This window comes from Calliphora vicina, chromosome 3 (genome assembly GCF_958450345.1).
Source record: "Calliphora vicina chromosome 3, idCalVici1.1, whole genome shotgun sequence".
Classification (NCBI taxonomy): Eukaryota; Metazoa; Arthropoda; class Insecta; order Diptera; family Calliphoridae; genus Calliphora; species Calliphora vicina.
The window spans coordinates 94,350,582-94,371,957 of NC_088782.1; the positions used below are offsets into that span (position 1 = coordinate 94,350,582).

At 28.5% G+C, this 21,376-nt stretch overlaps 1 long non-coding RNA gene across 1 annotated transcript; it reads right to left on the minus strand.

Moving 5' to 3' along the window:
• Positions 1–4,976: 4,976 nt before the first annotated feature.
• LOC135954396 (uncharacterized) lies at positions 4,977–6,103 on the minus strand. The gene is made up of 3 exons (XR_010576255.1): positions 5,989–6,103; positions 5,111–5,222; positions 4,977–5,052 (listed from the first exon to the last, which is right to left on the minus strand). It is a non-coding gene; the product is annotated as an uncharacterized LOC135954396 (long non-coding RNA).
• Between the last annotated feature and the right edge of the window lie 15,273 nt (positions 6,104–21,376).

A 21,376-nucleotide genomic window follows, 5' to 3' on the forward strand; every position in this document is an offset into this window, starting at 1 on the left:
GGGCCCTTTTTTAATTTTTTTTTCTCAAAACAAAGGTATATTCCTTTAAGATATTTTTTGTCACTTAGTGGGATGGGAGTGGGATTTTTAATTTCGGAACAAAAAAAAATATCATAATTTTTTTTATTTTTTTTTTAAATATTTTTTTTCGAAAGATTGAAGAAAGAGTTATCTAAACTATTTGGGACACATTTTGCTAAGACCAATAGGTAATAAGTTACATGGATAATATATACCTGCTTGGCCAAAATATAAAATTTTGCCCCCTCTAACTATCCAATAAAACTAAATTTCATTCCGATCGGAAGACATCGATTTCAAAAGTTGCTTTACTTGACATAAAATGCCCCATATATGTATGAAAATCGTCGTACAGATTTTTGTAAAGATCGGCATATAACTGGTCATAGCTTCCATATCTTATCTTATTAATGTCGATTCAGAACCAAAATTTTACACAGATAAGTTATACTTATTTACGCAAAAATCAAACTACTGAATTTTATGAATATCTGTCCATATCCTAATATAAGTTCCAATTCCGAAATTCAAAATGTATTTAAGAAATGTGAATTTTCGTTTACAGAATTTTCAAAGCTAAAATTTTTTAAAATATTTTTAAACAAACATTTCAATTATAAAAAACTTTACGACATGTTATGGTGAAAATTTGCAAATTAATATTTTTGTAGCAGTCTAATACACGACATACATACATAGATATGTAGGCAATTATGTTTGTTCTTAAGTCTGTTTTAAACAGAGCATTTGATTACTTGATATCGAACATAAATAATTAAACACAAACTAAGTAGTGATGTATGAGAGGAATTGAAACTAAGTGTTTAAATAGTATATAAAGTGTTTCAATAGAGACTTCCGAACTAGAGTGGTCAAACCGGTTTTCGAATTATCACTTTTGATTTTAATAACAACGATTAAGCATTCCAGCTTCCGATACGAGGATATAGCTCGACTACGGACTTACTTGAATCGACGTGGAATAATCGATCAAAAACTAATGAGCTGGCTTTTTCAAGTCACCTGTAATAAATTCACCTTGTTATACAGTATCTGTGCAGGAAGATATAAACTTCTGAACTGTCCAATCAAGTTAATTTTTTTACAATAATATGACATGTCCTATTTTAATATAATGTCCAAATGCTTAATGCTTAAGCATGCCTCAGGGCACACATCGCAAAATGCCAATAAATGAAAATATAACTGATATTTCATTTCAAAAACTTTGAAAGCTTTTTAAAATAATTTAAGTGCGTTTTTAAGCAACTGTTACATGAGTTTTTGAAATGCAAAATCAGTTATATTTGCATTTATTGTCATTTTTTGCGATGAGTGCCTTGGGTATGCTTGGGCATTTGAGGGTTAAATCAAATTAGTTATTATAACTTACTTAACGACCGCATCCACTATTTAATCCACATTTCAGTAAAAATTAATAGTGGATCAGAGAGTGATTTTTATTAATGTCAAATCCTTGTCATTTCATTGTTTTCACAGAAATTACTTTTTGCAAAAATTTCATTTACAATTAATTTCTAATGCCAGGGACAGTTTATTTGTAGGAATTATAAATTCAATATCAAATGCATATATTTACTATCTGGTTAAATGGATTTCACAGCAGTTCTTACGCCCGTCCTTTCTTAATCTTAATGATCGCAACTATTAAAAAGTGCATGCCTTTATCTTGCTACATATTCAAACAATTTTTCCTACTTGTTGTGCTATCGTGAAGGCAATAATTTATTAAATTTTTCGGTATTTCTATTCTAAATGAACAAGTTCTAAATAAATCTGAAATCTAAATGAATGATGTTGTACGAAACAAACATATGGCTTACAGATGTGAACTACTTTACAACACAGAATACTAAAAATATTGTTAAGATATATTTTTCTCCTTATAAACGAGTATAATATATATGTTTTGTATTTGTAAAGTGCCAACATATGGATATTTGTTTATATTTATTTTCAACTAATTGTGGTTTCGCAATTGGGTGGTAAAGTTATTTCTAATAGTTTACAATGAATGGTTTTAATGTTTTGTTGTAAGATATTTAAAGACATCTTAAATACAAAACATTACAGCGCGATAAAATGCTAAACTTTTAAAGTTCAACAAGTTTAATATTTTTGCCTTCTACCAGGTTCATTCAAATTCATTTTAATGACCGGTACATTAGTTTTAAATTTCATTTCGTTAATATTCAATAAAGATTTGTTTTTAAGAGCTGGTTTCTTACTTGTCAGTTAATCGTAGCTTAACACGCTGCACAGATGGATGGCTTCATACATTTTTTGGCAAAAATTATAAGGAGTGGTCGTAGAGCGCAGAAATTTGGCACAGACCAAACTAAGAAAAAACTAAAATTTTATCAAAATCGACAACGCCCACTGCCCATACAATCCAAATGGATTTTTTCGCATAAAATTTTTCCTATCCAAGTAAAAGTCTAGAAATTTGGTACATATATTTTCAGAAACTAAAGAAGAACGTATACCGAGTTTCAATAAAATCGGCCATGCCCACCGCATACCGCCCATGCAATCCAAATGCAATACATTTTTGTATAAAAATTATAAGGACTGGTCGTAGAACATTGAAATTTGGAACCGAGAATTATATGTACTAAATTAAGAAAAAAATAAAATTTTATCAAAATCGACCACGCCCAACGCCCAACGCCCACTGCTCATACAATATCCAAGTAAAAGTCCAGAAATTTGGTACATATATTTCTTGAAACAAAAGAAGAACGCATGCCGAGTTTCAATAAAATCGGCCATGCCCACCGCCCACGAAAATCATACATAGATAAGAATTTTTTTGATATTTCGTTTATTATTCGACAAAAAATTTTAAGTTTTCATCCTGTTCCGAAAACTTCCAAAAACAATTTTTTCCTTTAATCGAAAAAAGACACTCCCAACTTTCATTTTATTAAAAAAACAGCTTGGGGAAAGTGGGGCTACATTTTTTTTCTCCATTTAAAATCAAAAATAAAATAATTTTTAGAGACTTATAGATTTGGGCATATCTTCTTAACGGTTTATGATATCCCCATCATTTTTTTTTTATTTATGGAGAAATGTTATATTTTTCAAATATGTTAAAGGAAAATTATACATATATAAACCACTGAATTGCGTGAAAATATAAGTAAATTTTTGTTTAGCACCCTTGCATGGACTTTACTTCAATTTTTTAAAAATAAAATCAAATTTTTCTTAAAACTATAAGTGTACATTTCATCTTTAAACATTTCTCTACAAAACTGCAACATTTGAAAAATTGACTTTTTGAAATCAAAATCCCTCTGTGCGCTGCAAAGTGGTATGAGAAAAAAAAAGAAGGAAATAAATCTGTAATTTCCAAACCCTTAGTCCAATTTACACGAAATTTCACATGCGCAAAGAGGAAGTGTTGTCGAGTTTAAGTTTTGAACTCGGGCCTCATGACCCCACCACGAGCGGGACCAGGGGTCCCTATAGTATGACACCTCGGGTATGTTGAATTTTAAAAATTATAATTTTTCTTCGTTTGTGTTCCGAAAAAACTTATATAGAATCTTCTCATCGAGCACTACATAAGACCTCATCGTAACTATCAATTATCTTTTATAGCTTAGGAGATATTCGCATTTGAAAATTAAATTTTCAACATTTTTACCCACCCTACTCCAGTTTTTTGATGACCGCGGTTTCAAATATTTCCCGATTTTCTCCACTTTTTTATAGGATTAACAACAGATGTATATATCAAATAAAAAATTACATGCATTTTAATTTTAAAAAATAAAAAAGGCGATTTTTCGCTATTTTTTGGGGAAAAAAGTAATTTTATTCTTTTTAAGTTATCTAAAAAATTTCTAAGAGGATGTATAATGAATTTGTACTTTTTGAAAAGCTAACTTTACATCAAATATTTTAAGTGAAAAAATAAATTATAATTTTTGATACCGAGGGGACCAGGTCCATTCAAAAATGCCTATTTTTTATGTAATATTCAAATTTAGAACAAAAATTCTCAAATCGCATAGTCGATATCAAATTATAATAATCTATTTTAGATGGCCCAATATGTTCTTAATTATTTGGAAAGGGTTCCGATAACCCCGCCCCTAGTATGGATATTATAGCCAAAAAACGAAAAAATTCCATTTTTCAATACTTTTTTGGGAATTGCGGGATTCCTGATTACAAATTTGTTTTCATTTTGTAATTTGTAAAATTTCATTACAAAATATTCAGAAATAAAAATTTTATTTAAATTTGAAAAATTTTTATCTATTTTTATCATTAAAAAGCATTTTTTGTCATATTTTTCAAAAAAGTATTCCATGAATATGTTAATTGTCAAAATTTATATACACTCATAAAAAAAATTGAGTAATCCGTACTTAAATCAATCCGGAGCGGTGTCAATAGTAGGGTAAGTACGGATTTTCTTAAACCGAGTACATAATACTTGATTCAAGTTCGGATTCATCAAGCCCAAAAATCTTAATTTTAGATCTCTCTAAGTACGGCCGAGATTGAATTAATCTTAAAATGAGCTTGATTCAAGAATTCTAAACTAGATTTAAGCACGAATTCGTACTTGATATAATCCAAAAATCGGATTGATTTAAGTATGTCCGAGATTGAATTAATCGCAAAATAAGCTTGTTTCAAGAATTCTGAACTAGATTTAAGCACGAATTCATACTTGATATAATAAAATCAAATTATAATATTAAAATTATAATAAAAATAGGATTGTTTTAAGCCCGAATTCGTACTTGATGTAAGCCAAACTAAGATTGATTTAAGAAAAACACATTATTTTTTATTTTTAATAAATTTTATTTTGTTTTTTGTTTTTAATTTAAATTTAATACAATTTAACAATGGCAAACGTGGCAAACGAGTTTTAAGCAAGGTAAAAACCTTGCTTAAAACTCGTTTGCCACGGAAGTCATCTTCTTCAATTAGCCAGTTGTCAACTTTGGATTCAACAGAAATTGTGTAGTCATTGGCTCCAAACTATAGATTAAGATTTGTTAAATTATATTTGCAAAAATCTGTATTATTAAATTCTTACCTGAATTTTGTCCACTTAAAAGCTTCTTCCTAAATTCGATTCGAAGACCAAGAGGAGGTGTTGCTTCCTTAATGTTTTCACCATTGCAAGCTGTTGTATGTTACCTGAGAAGCTAAAAATGTACAAACAAATGATATAATATGAAAATTATTTATAAATTCATTTATAATATTAACTATACGATATTAAAGATTTACCCCCATATTCATAAACAATTTTCAAAGGTTTATAAAACAATAATTCTATACAAAATTCGTTTTATAAAACTTTGTTAAATTTAAAAATTATTTATTAATATGAGGATAAATCATTAATATCGTATAGTTATTTTTATATTTTTTCTAATTGACTGTACTTGTATTTTTGCAATAAGAAACATATTTTTCATTTGTGGTACAAAAATACTATCAGTTCATGGACAAAACGCAGTTATTTATACTAATACACACAACGACGCAAACAACAAATTGTGCACATGTCAATACATATATAGATGTTTGTGTGCCTATAATATAGAGTCTATATTATAGACACACAAACATCAAGCACGAGAATTCTTAAACTAAGAACAAAATGCTTGTATTATTTGTTTACAAGTGCAAATTTTGTTGTTTGCGGCTTAAAAAACCTGTTTTTAAACGATATGCGCAACTAATAAATTTGTACGTACATACCACGTTGTACCGTTATTTTGTTTTTAAAGAATTTGTTGCAAATTCAACAGTCTATTTATAAAACATAATATAGTAAACCAAAAGAAAACATGTAAAAAGAAACTTATCCAAAGTTTTCGATTGACTTGCTGTATTATGTTTTATAAATAGAATAACTGTATTATTTAAAAATAAATCACAATAATAAATAAATTATAGACTTACCTTTTAAATACCCATAAACACTGGGCTGATGAAACTCCTGGAGAAGCTGGAGCAGGAGGGTGTCTTCTTTGTCCGGAACCACTTCTGCTTCACTCATATTTTTTTCACACAACACAAAAAAACACAAAAGACCGAAAATTATAGAGAACAACACGGAACACGGAATGCACAATACAGACTGATGAAATTGCTTGTTTATTCATGTAACTAACCGACAGCGCGAGTAGAAAATTACTTTGAGAACAGCTCAGAGAGTAAATTTTATACCGCTCTTTTTCTATTATGGATCAATATAAGAATTTTTTTCTTATTTTAAGTTATCTTACTCTTAATTTGAAGTTTAAGAACAGTGTAGCCAGATGTGGGGATTTGTCCCCAATTTGGGGATTTCAAGATTTTTTTGGGGACAGAATTTCGTGGGGAGGGATTTGGGGATTTTAACAAAATTTGGGGATTTACATCCATTTTTGGGGATTTTACATTTTTAGACATTAGCGGTATTCACAATGTAGAGTACTTGGCCTAGTAATAAAGCAGAAGAGCTATTTATTGACAAACATTTCAATTTCTAATCTATTTGGTTTTATATTTTGTTTAAATAATCATATTTTATTTCTTTCATTTCTTCAGAATTTGATGAAAAACACAAAAATTTTAGATTTTTCGTTTCCAGGAACTATTTTGATAATAAAAAAATTAAAAAAGGATTTCATCAAAAGTTCACAGATATTAAATTGTTTTAAATTCTTGCTAAACACAGAAAGCTGAATCATTCTCTAGGAGCCAATTTTTGACTTCGTATTTAAATGTTAATTACACTGTGCGAAAGTGAAAAAAATTTCAAAAACATCCTCAAATTCAGAATTTATTCAAAAAAAAAATTTTTCAATGATGTTCTTCAACTTATCGTCGACCTGTAACTTAAGCTGGCCACACACGGTTGATTTGTGATTATGATTTGGTCGTGTTCGACATCTTGTTACTTGTTAATGGGGATGTGCGCGATAAAAATCACAAGTAATTGAAAATTTTCAATCACAAATCAGGCGAACAAATCATTCCGTGTGGGCCAGCTTTAGTCAGTTTTTGTCCGACTTTATATTTTTCAACGGGTTTGGAAAGAAAACTGATTACGTTTTAAAATACCGTGCATCTTTTGATACATTTGTAAGTTATAAGTATTGTTTTTGTTAAGAATATCTAAAAAAAAACAAAATTTGATTTTAATAGCATTTCAATACTTATTTTGATATGAAAGCTTATACCAATGCATTGATATACATTTTTATTGCAATGTATAAAGAAAATTTAGTTCTTAACATGTCTTCTGTATATGTATATGAAAACTATTTGTGTTGAATTTTATTTGAGTTTGAAATATTTTTAAGAAATCTATACTCATTAAAATGATTTTCGGAAGTGGGCATTATATGGTAAATTTGGTGAGGCAGGTTCGGCATATATAAAATTTATTTTTGCTGAATTTGTTTTTTATATCTATATAACTAAGATATTTATGACAGCTTAACTATTTTCAGATAGGGCAATCGTATGGGGGCTATGAGAAATGATGTACCCATTCTAATCAAATTCCATAGGCTTCGTCCTTGGGACAATACAAGAGCTTCTACCAAATTATCTTTGAAATGGCGATCTGTAGTTTGATTACAAGGTTTACATGGACAGACGGACATCGCAAAATCGACTCAGAAAGTGATCCAGAACATATTGGTATACTTTAAGGTGGGTATTGGGACAATATTTTTGCACGTTGCAAACATCAGCTCTAACTCAATATACCCTTCTTTGGAAATTTTTTCGAAAAAGTTTAATAACTTTTGCAAATATAAACCGATTTCGACAAGTAATGTTTATTTCTGTATATTCTATTGTCTTAAAACACTGTGTAAAAAATAGGTTTTCATAGAAAAAAAAAATTGAATTTGAAAAACGACGAAAAAAATATGCAAAATGTGTGAGTTAGAGGTACTAAGTACTACTTAAAACAGTTTTTTTTCAAAATAACTCAAAATTTTGAGGAAGTTTCAAAATCTTTGAAAACGGTTTTAGTATTCCCTCACCTAGGCCTACAACCACCATTGGGTCGCTTTTCAAGTTCTGACAAAAAGTTTTATTTTGCAGCAGAGTGTTATCTTTAAGTTCTATTTTAATACGACAATGAGTTTTTCAATGCTTTTTTTAAATTATATTTAAATGGATTCCACTTCCGATGCGGTGAAATTATGGCTTATTTTGTCCATTTTTTACAAAATATAATTTCTTTTTCTGGAATAAAAAATCGAATATTATAAAGCTCTTGATTTCTCAAGGAGTTATAAAAACTAATTCATACAAAAATCGGATAAACATCAAGAATTCTTTGGCAGGTTTCAAAGTAAAATGACATCTTCCAAACAACTTGTTCCAAAATCGATGAATCAACATTTTGAAAACTGACAATGAGGTAAATAGATGTAAAAATGCTTGTCGTATGTTATTATGCCAGATTGCAACTTTAGTTTGTTAAACTCAACATAGTAAAATTTAGTATTAACAATATAATTTAATTTTTTTTATGGTGACAAAATTGGGGATTTCAATTTTGAAATGGGGATTTTTTGGGGACATCGACTTTCAGATTGGGGACATAAGATAAACTTTGTCTGGCAACACTGTTTAAGAATTAACTACTTGATTTAACTTCTCACTTGTACTTAAAACAAGATTTTCTTACTTAATTCAAGAATTTCGTTCTTGTTTTAAGAAAATTTCCGCTTGATTTTTGAAATCAATCCCGTTTATACTTATTCTAAGTACAAATGAGTATGAATCGTACTTAAATTTTTAAGTACACTTCTGGCTAAATTTGAGTAAAATAAACTTAAATTTAGAAGTGCTTTTTTCTTTCTGTGTACATTATTGGAAAGTAGACAAAATCTTTAGATTATCTTTATCACAGAAACTAGCTCTAAATGTAGCTATTTTACAACAATTTGGAATTAATTTTTTTTTTTGGTTAAAAATATACTGCTCTGTAATAATACGCACTTAATTTAATTTCAAGTACAATTACATTTATTCACCAGCAATAAATACTTGTACACATAAATAAGAAAAACAATTTTATGGCATTAATAAACTTCAAATCAAATAAATATGTATACAAATATTTTTTTGTAAACAAACACCAGTCACAATAATATTTATCAATTTAAAAAATAAATATTTATAATATATTAATAATAATTATCTACGAATAATAAACAAATAAATCCACAAATACATGCATTGTTTTCATGCATAAATTTCAAAAGACACAAAAAAAAGAGAAAAAAATTAAAAAGATATCACAATGTTGATAAAAAAATAATAATAATATTGCTTGTAATAAACAAATTTTTTATTCACACATTTGCGAAAAATGATTAAATTACAATAATATTCGTATAAATAAACAACCAAATATTGCATCAGATCTAAACAACACTTATAAATATATTCAAAAATATTAGGTGAAATTAATATCCAGTACTGCTGAATCATTTAGGGTTGTAGATTTTAGAATCGGTACAGCCAGTTAGATATGACAGATTTTTTTCCAAAATGTTTGGATTCTGTCGAACTATGAAGTGGAAAACTCTTAGCCTCATTAACCGATATGATTATTCCTTAATTGCTCATTTGCACCAACATCTATATAGTTATGTTACAAACGTAGTGTTGAAATAAATATGCCCGCTATCTTTGGTGGTTATAGAACGAACTGATTTTGAAGAAGCAAGGCGCCTAATCATTAACAATCTTGTTAAAATTATGTTAATTTGTATTTTTTTTTAATTGATTAATTTATCAAAATGCCAACACTATCCGTAATAAATTGATGGAACTTTCTATGAAAAAAAAAAACAAATAAATATTGTAACACGAAACCATTAGGTGAGTCTATTTTGATATTTCTCAGTTTATACTGTATCTAAACATTTTGAAAACAATGCAATTTCATTGTTGTAGCTTTAAACGCTCACTATTGGGGGTATGACTTAAAAATGGGGGTTTTGTTAAAATTTTTAATAAGAATTTATTCAATGTATTGACCATTGTTAGCTATGAAATTTTCCCCATTTTTCTGGCAACATTCAGATTTCGAGCCAAAAGAACTGATCATCATCACGCCAATATCGGAAGCGTAGCGTGTTCCAGAGGGAGCGTTCTGCATCGATCGAAACAAATAGTAGTCGAATAAAGCACAGTCTGGTCTAAAAAGCGGGTTAGGCAAAACTTCCCAACCACTTCATTCTAAATAGTTTTTAACGGGTATTGCAACATGTGGCCGATCGTTGTCATGATAGAATATTACTGTTTCATGTCTGGCCGCGTCTGTGCGTTTTTTGGCCAATGCTCGCCTCAAGCAAATCGGTTGTTGGTCTGTTTATATTTCAGCAGCTCATAATAGATAGGACCCTTTTGCTCCCAACAAATACAGAGAATTACAATAGATATTTGGCTTTGGTGACGATTCGGCTGATTAACCGGGCTTCACATACGATCTCTTACGCATCAGGTTATTATACTGGATCCATTTTTCATCGCAAGTAATGATTCGGTGCAAAAATACTTTTCTTTTATAGCGTTCAATCTTCATGGTGTAATGCTTCTAATTCTTGGTCTTCAAACTTTTTTGGCCTGGACGATTTTTGTCTTCCGTGTCAAAATCAATCTATGGAACACATTCACCATAAGCTTTGGTGAGCAATCGATATATGTACTTCAGGTGCATTTTATTTTTCCAAATTAAAGAAGTAAAGCTAAACTTCCCGCATATGACGCTTTGTGGGTAAAAAATTAGACTTTTGGAATCAAAAAAAAAATATTTGAATATCTATCATTAAATATCCATATTGTCTATATTAATGACTTAGTAATCCAGATATATGTAGGTCAAAAATAGATCAAAAATCGAGGTTGTCCTGGTTTTTTCCTCATATCTCAGCCATTTGTGGACCAATTTTGCTGATTTTAAATACGAAACTTATCGAAAGCATGTCTGACAGAACTATTGAAGATTTGGATCCCAAAGATATCTGGGGTCTTCATAAAATTGATTTCAACAGACAGACGGACATGACTTAATCGACTCTGTTATCTATAAGGATCCAGAATATATTTACTATATAGGGTCGGAAAATTGTATTCTGAAAATTACAAACGGAATGACAAACTTATATATACCCTTCTCATGAAGGTATATACATATAACCTCCTTCAAAAGATACTCTATCTTTTGTAAATCTCCCATTTTTAAGTCATACACCCAATATAATTTTAATAAAAACACAATTTAAATAATGAAGCTTTGTGAAAAATAAATGCAAAAAACTATTGATGAAAAACAACTAAATTTAATATAGAATCGATATTTATTAAATTTGCATAATTTGTGTGAACATAAATTGTTGTAGAGAATATTTTATGCAAATTTGAAACTATTTTTTTTTTTTTGTTCAAAATACAAAAACATGGAACACATATACAAATAAATAATGAAATTATTTTCTTTTAACATAAAATAGAAACAAATTTTATATTTATTTATGGATTTATGTTTTTTGTTTTTTTTTTTGTTGATCCAAAATTTTAACACTTTATTTTATTATTACCAACTGTAAACAGAAATTTATTATTTGCATTCAATTATTAATATTGAAATCGAAATAAAGTAAATAAATAATAAACTTACATACAGAAAAACAACAGCAGAGTTAAATAAACGAAGAAGTGAAAATATTAAAAAAATAATAATAATAAAATATATATTGTCTCCACCAAGGTGGAGGTAACAGGCCATTTACGAGTATGTAGTGTAAATTTAAATATTGTTTAAACAACCCATAAAAAAGTTATCAAAACAAACATACAGACAGACAGACGGACGGACAAGCAAACGAACGAACAAACAAATACAACAAACTGAAAAGTAAAAGAAAAAAATTAACAAAAAAAAAGAGAAAAAAATTTAAAATTCAATTTTATTTTCGTACCAAATTTTGTAAACATTTCAAGTCAAAGACGCGCCTTGAACAATTTACTTAAACAAATTGAAAATTTAACGAAGAAAACAAAAAAATAAAAAACAAATAATAAAATAAAATTATACCAAACCCTTGTTATACGGATATGTATAAATATGTTTTTGATTTGGAATTTCTCAAAATTCTTCTCGGAATATTTTAACGCTAAGACTGAAATTTAAGTGCAAAAAGAGCACGGCCTTTTCGTTGAACTGAAACCCCGATCTTTGCCTGTATATGAGGGTGATAAATATTTTGCAATATTGGAAAATGCTTAAAGGTTGCACATTTTATATTTTCGAATTAGAGTTCTCATTTAGAGTTTTGTTGGAACAAATTAAATTTTTACTTTGATTTTTAATATTAAAATCATTTGCATTTAAAAACAACAAAATCCATAACAAAACAAATTTATAAAACAAACAAGTACGAGAGCTATATTCGGATGTGACAAAATTATACTTTAAAATAAAAATTTTAAATATTTTTTTAATTTTTTCAAAATTGTTTTTTTTTAATTTATTAGTGAAAAAAATGTATGACAAAAAAAATTTTTTTTGGTGAAAAAAATTCTGATTAAAAATTATTTTTCCCGATTTTGATCCATTGTATGTCCAACTTAATAAGTCCTTATATATGTATGTCGTTGCAACGGACTTTGAAATATCTATCATTAGATATCAATATTGTCTATATTTATGACTTAGTAATCCAGACATAAACTAAAGTTTAAATACAATCTCAAATATTGATTGTTTCGGCAAATCTGTTCTGAAGTGAAGCTTATCCCAGAGATAGCGTTTAGCATCGATGGAAACAAATAGTAGTGGGGCGGTGCACGGTCATGTCTATAAAGCAGGTGAGGCAAAACTACCCAATCACTTCATTCTAAATAGATTTCAACAGATATTGCAATATATGACCTAGCGTTGTCATAATGGAATATTACGGTTTCATTTCTGTCCGCATATTCTGGGCGTTTTTCGGCTAATGCTCTCTTTAAACGAATCAGTTGTATTCGGTACAGTTGCCCTGTGATGGTCTGGTCAGATATAGGACTCTTTTGCTACCACCAAATACAGAGAATTACCTTAGGGCCATGAATTCGTCTGGTTGGCAGGTCATATACGATTTCTTACGCTTTAGGTTACGGTAATGGATCCATTTTCCATTGCAAGTAATGATTCTTTTATAGCGTTCAAGCATCATATCGGGCATGCAAAATTTAAATTTTTCAAGGTCTCTCAGCTTCAATTCGTATGTTACCCAATTTCTCTGTTTTATTACGAATCCTGCTGCTCGCTAACATTTTGAAAGTACTTCTTGAGTAGCTCCCAATGATTTTGCAAGCTCTTGTTGATTTTTACAACAGTCTTCATGGATTAATGCCTCCAATTCTTGGTCTTCAAACTTTTTTGGCTGACCTGGGAGATCTTTGTCTTTCATGTCAAAATCACCACGTTGAAACATATGGAACATATTCACCATAAGCTTTGGTGAGCAATCGATGTGCTGCAGCGACACTTTTGTTCAAAGTAAAGCAAAACTTCCCGCATATGACGCTTTGTTGGTACAAAATTCGATATTTTCGAAGCAAAACAACTTTGCTGTTTACACTGCAATGTTCAATAACTAAGTGGGAATAAATAACAGATATCTACTCTTCAAAATGGCGTATGTCTATTCAATTTATTCCTGGATCAAGCTATACCTAGGGCTTCGAATTAATTATTTTAATTTGAGCTTACTTCATTAAATTCTATAAACAAAGAATTTCTAAAGGAATGAATACAATTCGCTTAAAGTACTAAGTAATTAAGTTCATGAATTACTTCATAATGGATTTGGAATGGTTAAAATATATATAATTTTTTTATTTTAGAAACTGAGTTCAGAATTAATTGGTTAGAACCTTTGCCAATAACCTGATCTTTGTCTATTTTGCAAGTAAGTTTTTTTTAAAGCAAAGACTAAAGTTAAAGCAAACTCAATCTCGTCCAAAGAGGGTTTGCTGTTTTACAACTATTGCCAATGCAAAGGGAACAACGACCAACGGTATCGAAAAGCAAAAAAATATTATTCATCATGATCTACACTTTTACACTAAAAACACACTAAAATAACATTTGTTTACAGATTGTACAATAACGGCTTCATTAAATATTCACAAAATGTATGTAAACAAAAACACACTGGCACAAACATGAATACGTACGTACATATTAATATGTACATAATATGTATGAATGTATGTATGCATTACATTCAAACACATGCTCAAAAATCATAAAATAATAATATTTTTTTGGAAAAAAAGAAAACAGAAACAAAAAAACTAAAACTTAAATTCAATTTTATTACAAACAAACAAACGAACACACATTCACTATTTACAGCAAAACAAAATACTATAAAAAATCAATTTTCAAATAATAATTCCAATTGGATTGGAGAAAATAATTAGTGAAGCATGTAAAAGTTTTTCGATAAAGCCACAAATACTAGTAAATATTATGCAAAAAAGAAAAACTAAGACATAAGAAACCATGTAATTTGTTTTTAAAAATCAATTGCCCAGTATATGCACAGAAATTAAGATCGATTTAAGCAACAATTCAATTCATTGTCTGAATTGGCATCATACTGTTGTAGTAAACTAAATTTCACAAGTAGAGTTCAGTGACTGCTGCAGTGAGTAGGTCATGCTGTGTTTAGTCGGAATTAGTAGCGTTAGAAATTAGCAAATTTAATTTTAATAGCATAAGAAACAATTAATTATATTCTTACTCTAAACAATTGCTAAGAAGTTTAAATAAGTTTCTTTTGAAAACATCGTAAAATTTCGCTCTAATATTTTAGTGTCAGAGAAAGATTTTTATTAAAGGATATTACAGTTTCATTGTGTCTATATTATTTGTTTGTCATTTGAATAATTTAGTTTCCGAATAAGAAATTTGTAGGTTAATTTAATTTTAATTGTTTTAGTACTAATTTATAAGTGCTAATATTTGTAAAGCCCAAAAATATTAATCTAACACCCAGCTTAATATATACCGATTGACTCAGAATCACTGAGTCAAATTTAGGCCCTAAATTTGTAAATCACGTAATAGCAAAAACAAAATTTCACTCATTTTAACAATTTGTTTTTGTTTTATGTACAACATTTTCAAATTATGAAAGGCAAATCAACGCTTGAATTTTGTTGCGCTTGTTTGATTAAGAATTTGTATATAAAAAAAACAAATTTTTGATCATTTGTTCTAAAAATTTAAATGTTTTTTACCAATTTCTGAGTAAAGTTTTCAATATTCATATTTTATCACACTTCGAAGTTAATATATTAATACAATTTTTAAATTATATATAAAAATACTCAAATCTTTTAAAGTTATTCATGTATTTAAAAGTTTTATATTACAATCTAACAATCATATTCAATTCAAACCAGCAAATTTTCGAAAAGTCGAATTATCTTCATTTTTAAAGCTAAGTACTCTGTTCAAAATTTCATGCGAAATGCTGTCAAACTACATATAAAATATTTCGAATGAAATATTTGCGAAATAATTTCGCAAAAGCTGTACTCTGTTCTTTTTGTGAAATACTTGAGGCAACCTTCTTTCGCACGAAATTAAAACCAACAGCTTCATTTGTTGTATATAAAATTTTTCGCACGAAACAACCATTATTTTTCGTAAATATGAACAGAGTACTAAGCTTAACATACTTTTCAGTATTGACTAGGGTTCCTAATTCCCCGGTCTTTTTCCTTTCCAGGGAGGAAATTAAAAAATCTTTTCATTCCGGGAAATAAGTATAAAATAACTATATTTGGTTGTTCAATGAAGGTCTGATATTTGATCGGTATTGTTACACTCGTGATTTTCGTCGGTATAAAATCAATAAATTCTACTGTTTAAATAAGAAATTTAAGAATTTCGACTATGTTAAATATGTAAAACATTAGTTAGTTTCGAAAGAGAAATTTTTCAAATCATTCAAACCATTACAATTTTATTATTTTCTCTAAATATGAATATCCTCAAAAGTTGTAGAGCTTTTGTTTTTTTGTTCTTAAAGGAATAATTAAGGTGCCTAATTATTCCTCTAAGAACAAAAAATTCAATTTGATTTATTCTTAATAACCAAATTTTACTGCTTTGCATAAAAATCGTTATCTTCAGAATTTGGAAAAACGAAGTTTTTTCGGAAGCTGACAATCTGCTCTTCTCCAATACAAATGGGTTTCTCAATTGGACATTTCGTTTTCTCGACAGAAGCGCCAGAAGTTCAAATAATTTTGAATCATATATTCGTTAATTTTTTTTAGTATTTTACTGCTTTACTAAATTACATATATCTCAATTGTTTTACCATATAGAAATTCATACTTCAAAACATAGATAAACATTGATACATGCTTTTATTAAGTGTATATCTTATATTTCTGGGCCTCTCCATTTGCCTGTTACAGTCCTTTAAACTTAGGTCTCAAATATACTGATATTTTTTTTTCTAAGAATGTTATATAGCTTGCCAAAAAAAGACCGTCGAAGCCCGTCCAATGACTATATACATCATTTAAAGAAACTTCTGGGGAATGTCTTTGTAAAAAAATTGTAGCCACCAGCACCCGCCGAAATACTTTTCTTTAATTTTTACGGAATGGAATTTTTAGAAATATTTTTTTTATTATTGATTTTTATAAATCTAGACCCTACTGTAACTTGAAAAAAGTTTGTATTGATCTTTTAAACATTTTTTTTGGAATCGGAGACACCAATTCTATATAAAAAGAGCGAACAATAATTTTGTCTACCTAGATTCAGTGCTGTGGTTTGAGTTGAGTGAAAAAAATTCGGTTATTTCAACCGTAATGCTTCATTGGGTATTCAATTAATCGGGTTTCTGGTTTAATCGGTTAATCGAGCAAATAATTAATCGAGGTTTAGATTTAATCGGTTAATTTAAAATTATTCGATTAACCGAATAATTTATATTTTCATTTCAAATTGAAAACACAACAACGAATTTTGTATACAAAAACATAAAAAATGGCAAATAAGGTATTTGAGATCATTTTTGTAAACATATCGTCTATTTGCTGCAACAACATCATTACTCAAAATCCGTGTTTATTGAACTGAGTAATACAAAATATGCGCTGTTCTATAATCTTTCATATAGTTTTATCAGTTTTCAAAAAAATAAATTATTTTTTGTGTGAGGGTGTTTTTTTGTTGTAAACATTGTAAAAAATCATGTTTTCTCGTATATTTGATAAGTAAAAATTTGGGTTAAATACAGGTTAGAAAGATATTAAAAGAAATAGTAAAATGTCATAAAATATTCAAAGATGTTTTTCTCGAAACGACTTTTTTTGAATTATGACGTTGTTGCAGCAAATGAGCGATGTGTGAGTTTTTTATAGTTTTAGTGAGATCTTCTGAAATAATCTTTTATAAAAAGAATATAATTTAAACGATTTTTTTCTTTAGATTTATGTGCTGTTTTTCTATATCGAATGAGCGATTTGAGTGGACGTTTTACATGTATTTTGTTTGTGTTCCAATAACAAAACACATGTTAAATTTTCACTCAAAGTACTCGTTCGCTATAGAAAAACGGCACATTAATAAAACTTTTCTTGGAAAAAACTTTCCCGATGATTGTATATTTTGGAAAAATCAAGAATATTCCTTTTTGGATTGTTTTAGATATTGATTAATTTAATAGTTTCGTTCAGTTATGATAAAAGACTCATTTCAAAAAAAAAGTTTCGTCTATACATGTAAATACAAACAAAGTTTCAAATACATGTAAATTAAATATGTCAGTTGTTATACATACTCACTAAACATGTTTATTGGATGTTCAAAATTTTAATTTGAAATTTGTATTTGAATTCAAATAGAAAAATAAATACAAAAAAAAATTTAAAGTGCAAAAAAAGGAATTTCGGTTAATCAGTTAACCGTCCAAAATTAATCGGTTAACCGATTAACGGTTAACATCCGAATTTTTTAATTAATTTGACTTCCGAACAAACTTGGAAATCTATTTTAATCGCTTGTTCACAATATTATCTATGTGTGCGTTCACATTATTTTAAGAAACTGCAAACTTTTGCAAAAAAAAATTCTAAAAAGTACAAAATAAAATTATGCTAAAAATAATGGAAAGGTGTTAGAAAAAGTTTCTTTCTTTTTATTATTTCTTTATTCGATTGACAACAATTTTTCTAACAAATTGAAATCAAGTGCCAAAGTATTATTGTAAAATGACGTCATTAATCGCAAAATGACCTTTGTCCTTGGCTATCTCAAAAAAATGATATTTTTATTTTCTTAATTTGTTTACAAGGACTTACTCGTAAATTTGTTATATCTCGTAAGATATGTATTTCTAAGCAAAATTGCATTAGATTCCTTCAAATCAAATGTAAATACCGGAAATGGAACTATTGTTCGAGCTCACCAATGTTTAATACTAGAACAAAAATTTGGAGAATTACATACTTTTAGTTTAAATATTTGGGTACAAGACATATTTTTATCAAGTCCATCTTAAAGTGCATACAATTATAAGTATGAAGAGTGTGACTTTAAAAAACGTAATACACATTTTCCGTCATAAATAGAAATATCTGTAAGAGAAGCATTTTCTGCTAAACTAAGATAGAGACAACGATTAATTGTGAAAAAGTCAGCAACGTATGTGGACAGAATCGCTAAGAATAGATTTTGGATTAAAAAAGATACGAAGTTCAAATATAAACTTTTAAGTCAGGATTAGCCGACTATATCTTACTGTTTCCTTAATGAAACAGCTGACCGATAAGGCTATGTGTAGTTTAGAGCAAAATTATAATTTCATTACGTTTTCACATAACTGTTGATTTTAAAAACTAATTCATCCTTTAACCCATACAACGCAATAAGGATTTATGTATATTAAGCAGGAAAAGTTGATACGATCGTATTTTTTTGATAAAAGTATTACAAACCAAAGTAACATTTTCGTAGAATGGAAAAAAATGATTTTGTTCCAAAAAAAATATTTCAATCCAATGCAAGAGCCAAATTTAAATGCATGTACGGCTGATATTAAAATAATAAATTGCTTTAATTTAAAGATCATACTAATAGGTAAATTATTAATTTATATCTTACAGTATACATAATATGTATCTATAAATTTATTTAAACAAATTTTAATTTATTTAACTTTTATGTGTTACATTTCTTAACGGCTCACTTATCTATGTAGGCACATATGTACATACGTACATACATAAAGTGTATGTATCTATAGCCAGTAGCAATTTAAAACGAAGATATACATACATATGTATATGTATGTATAAAACCCAACAGATATAAAATTGCATTCAAATTCCCTTAGGAAAGCTTAATTGGCAAGAAATAAGACAAAAACTGCAAAAAAAAAATAAAATAAAACTGAACAGAACAGAACAGAATGAAGACAACAAAATAATAAACAATAAATCCATAAGATACAAACACCAAAAACAAAACTTAAACTGAAAAATAAAAGACAAGACAAGACACGTACAAACATGATTTCTCAGGCAAGATAAATTTACAAAAGAACCTTCTTTCTCTACCAGCAAACTGAAAAACAACCATAGAAAAAAAGAAACCTCAATTTTAACATAAAACCTGACGACGAGTGAGTGGAACAGGGAAGTCAGACAAGTAAGAGGAAGTAAAAAAAATAAAAAAACACAAAAGCAGAATTAGAAGAAGAGGCCTGTTTTTTATACTGTCGCTGTGTTGTTGTCGTTTTGTAGGAGAAATGCAAAAAAGAAAACAGCTGATAAGTATATACCTCTAAATGAAAAATCCATATAGAAAACATATGTTTTGTGTTATTTACTTTTTTTGTCTTGTTTTTAAAACACAAACACCGAAACAGAGAATCGGTCACATAGATACAGGGGGACACACGGGGTTAGGGGCCGCCGACTAGAATAAACACAACAACAAAAAGTAAATAAATAAACAGCAAGAATATACTCAATACATAAACACACACACTCTCATACAACAACAATAATAATAATAATAAGGTGACTGTAAAAGAGGAGGAAAACACAAAAACAAAACGAGTACATTAACAATACAAAAACACTCATTGTTCTTTACAAATATACAAACACATCCACTCATATCCATATACACACACATGATTACATAAATATTCATACATACATATCTACATACATATATCACACATACGATATTACATATAATATATTTATGTTTGTATCTAGATACAATATGTATTTATACATACGAGTATGAACAACAAAAAAACACTGAAAATAAATAACCGAAATGTTACACACGGTTACTCTCTGTGAAAAGAAAATCATTCGGCTGTGCCGAATTTTATATACCCACCACCACCGCCAAACTATCACGACTTCAATTTGATCTTTAATTTTTTTTGTCTGTAGAACAGACATTTCATCGATCGCTATATTAAATTCACTCAAAATTAAATGATCATGGGTGCAAGCCTTTAAAAATTGCGTAACGACGATTGACATTGTTAGTGGCACTTAGTTTCTGTTACTTAAATATATATAAGAACGACAATTATTTACTATACATTTCTCATTAACAACGACTATTTGGGAAAATTGCATCTCCTTAGGTCCTATCGGACGACAAAATGCGTTCAATATATATCTAGATCGTCTTAGAATTTCATAAGGACCCAGAATATTTATAATTTATTTCGATTCTTTACAAAATAAATAAAAAAGTCGATATGATATTGGGGAGAATTTCCTTAGGTCCAATATCTAAATCGTCTTAGAATTTCACAAGAACTACGAGAAGTTTGATGTGTTACTAACGGAATACCAAAGTCAATATGCCTCCCGTCTTTTTGCTGGTGGGTATAAACAAACACAACAGCAAAAACACATATTACAATACAACACAACAACTACAATAATGTGTGCAATGCAGGTTATTCAAAGAATTTATTCTTTACACAAAAGTATCCAAATTCTATCTTACTTTTGTGCTACTTTCATACATACATACGTGTTTAATGCATGTTTAAACACGTCCATTCACATATTAATTTATTTTGATATTCAGAAAAGCTCAATTTTAAATTATAAGATATTCAGAAAAAACCAATTGATAATGAGAATTTTCATTTGAAATTCGGAAAAGAAATATTGAATTCGAGATTTTTCATTTGAAATTCAGAAAAGAACAATTGAAATGAGAAAAAATAAATGAACATGAGAATTTTAAAAATAAATAAAATGAGAA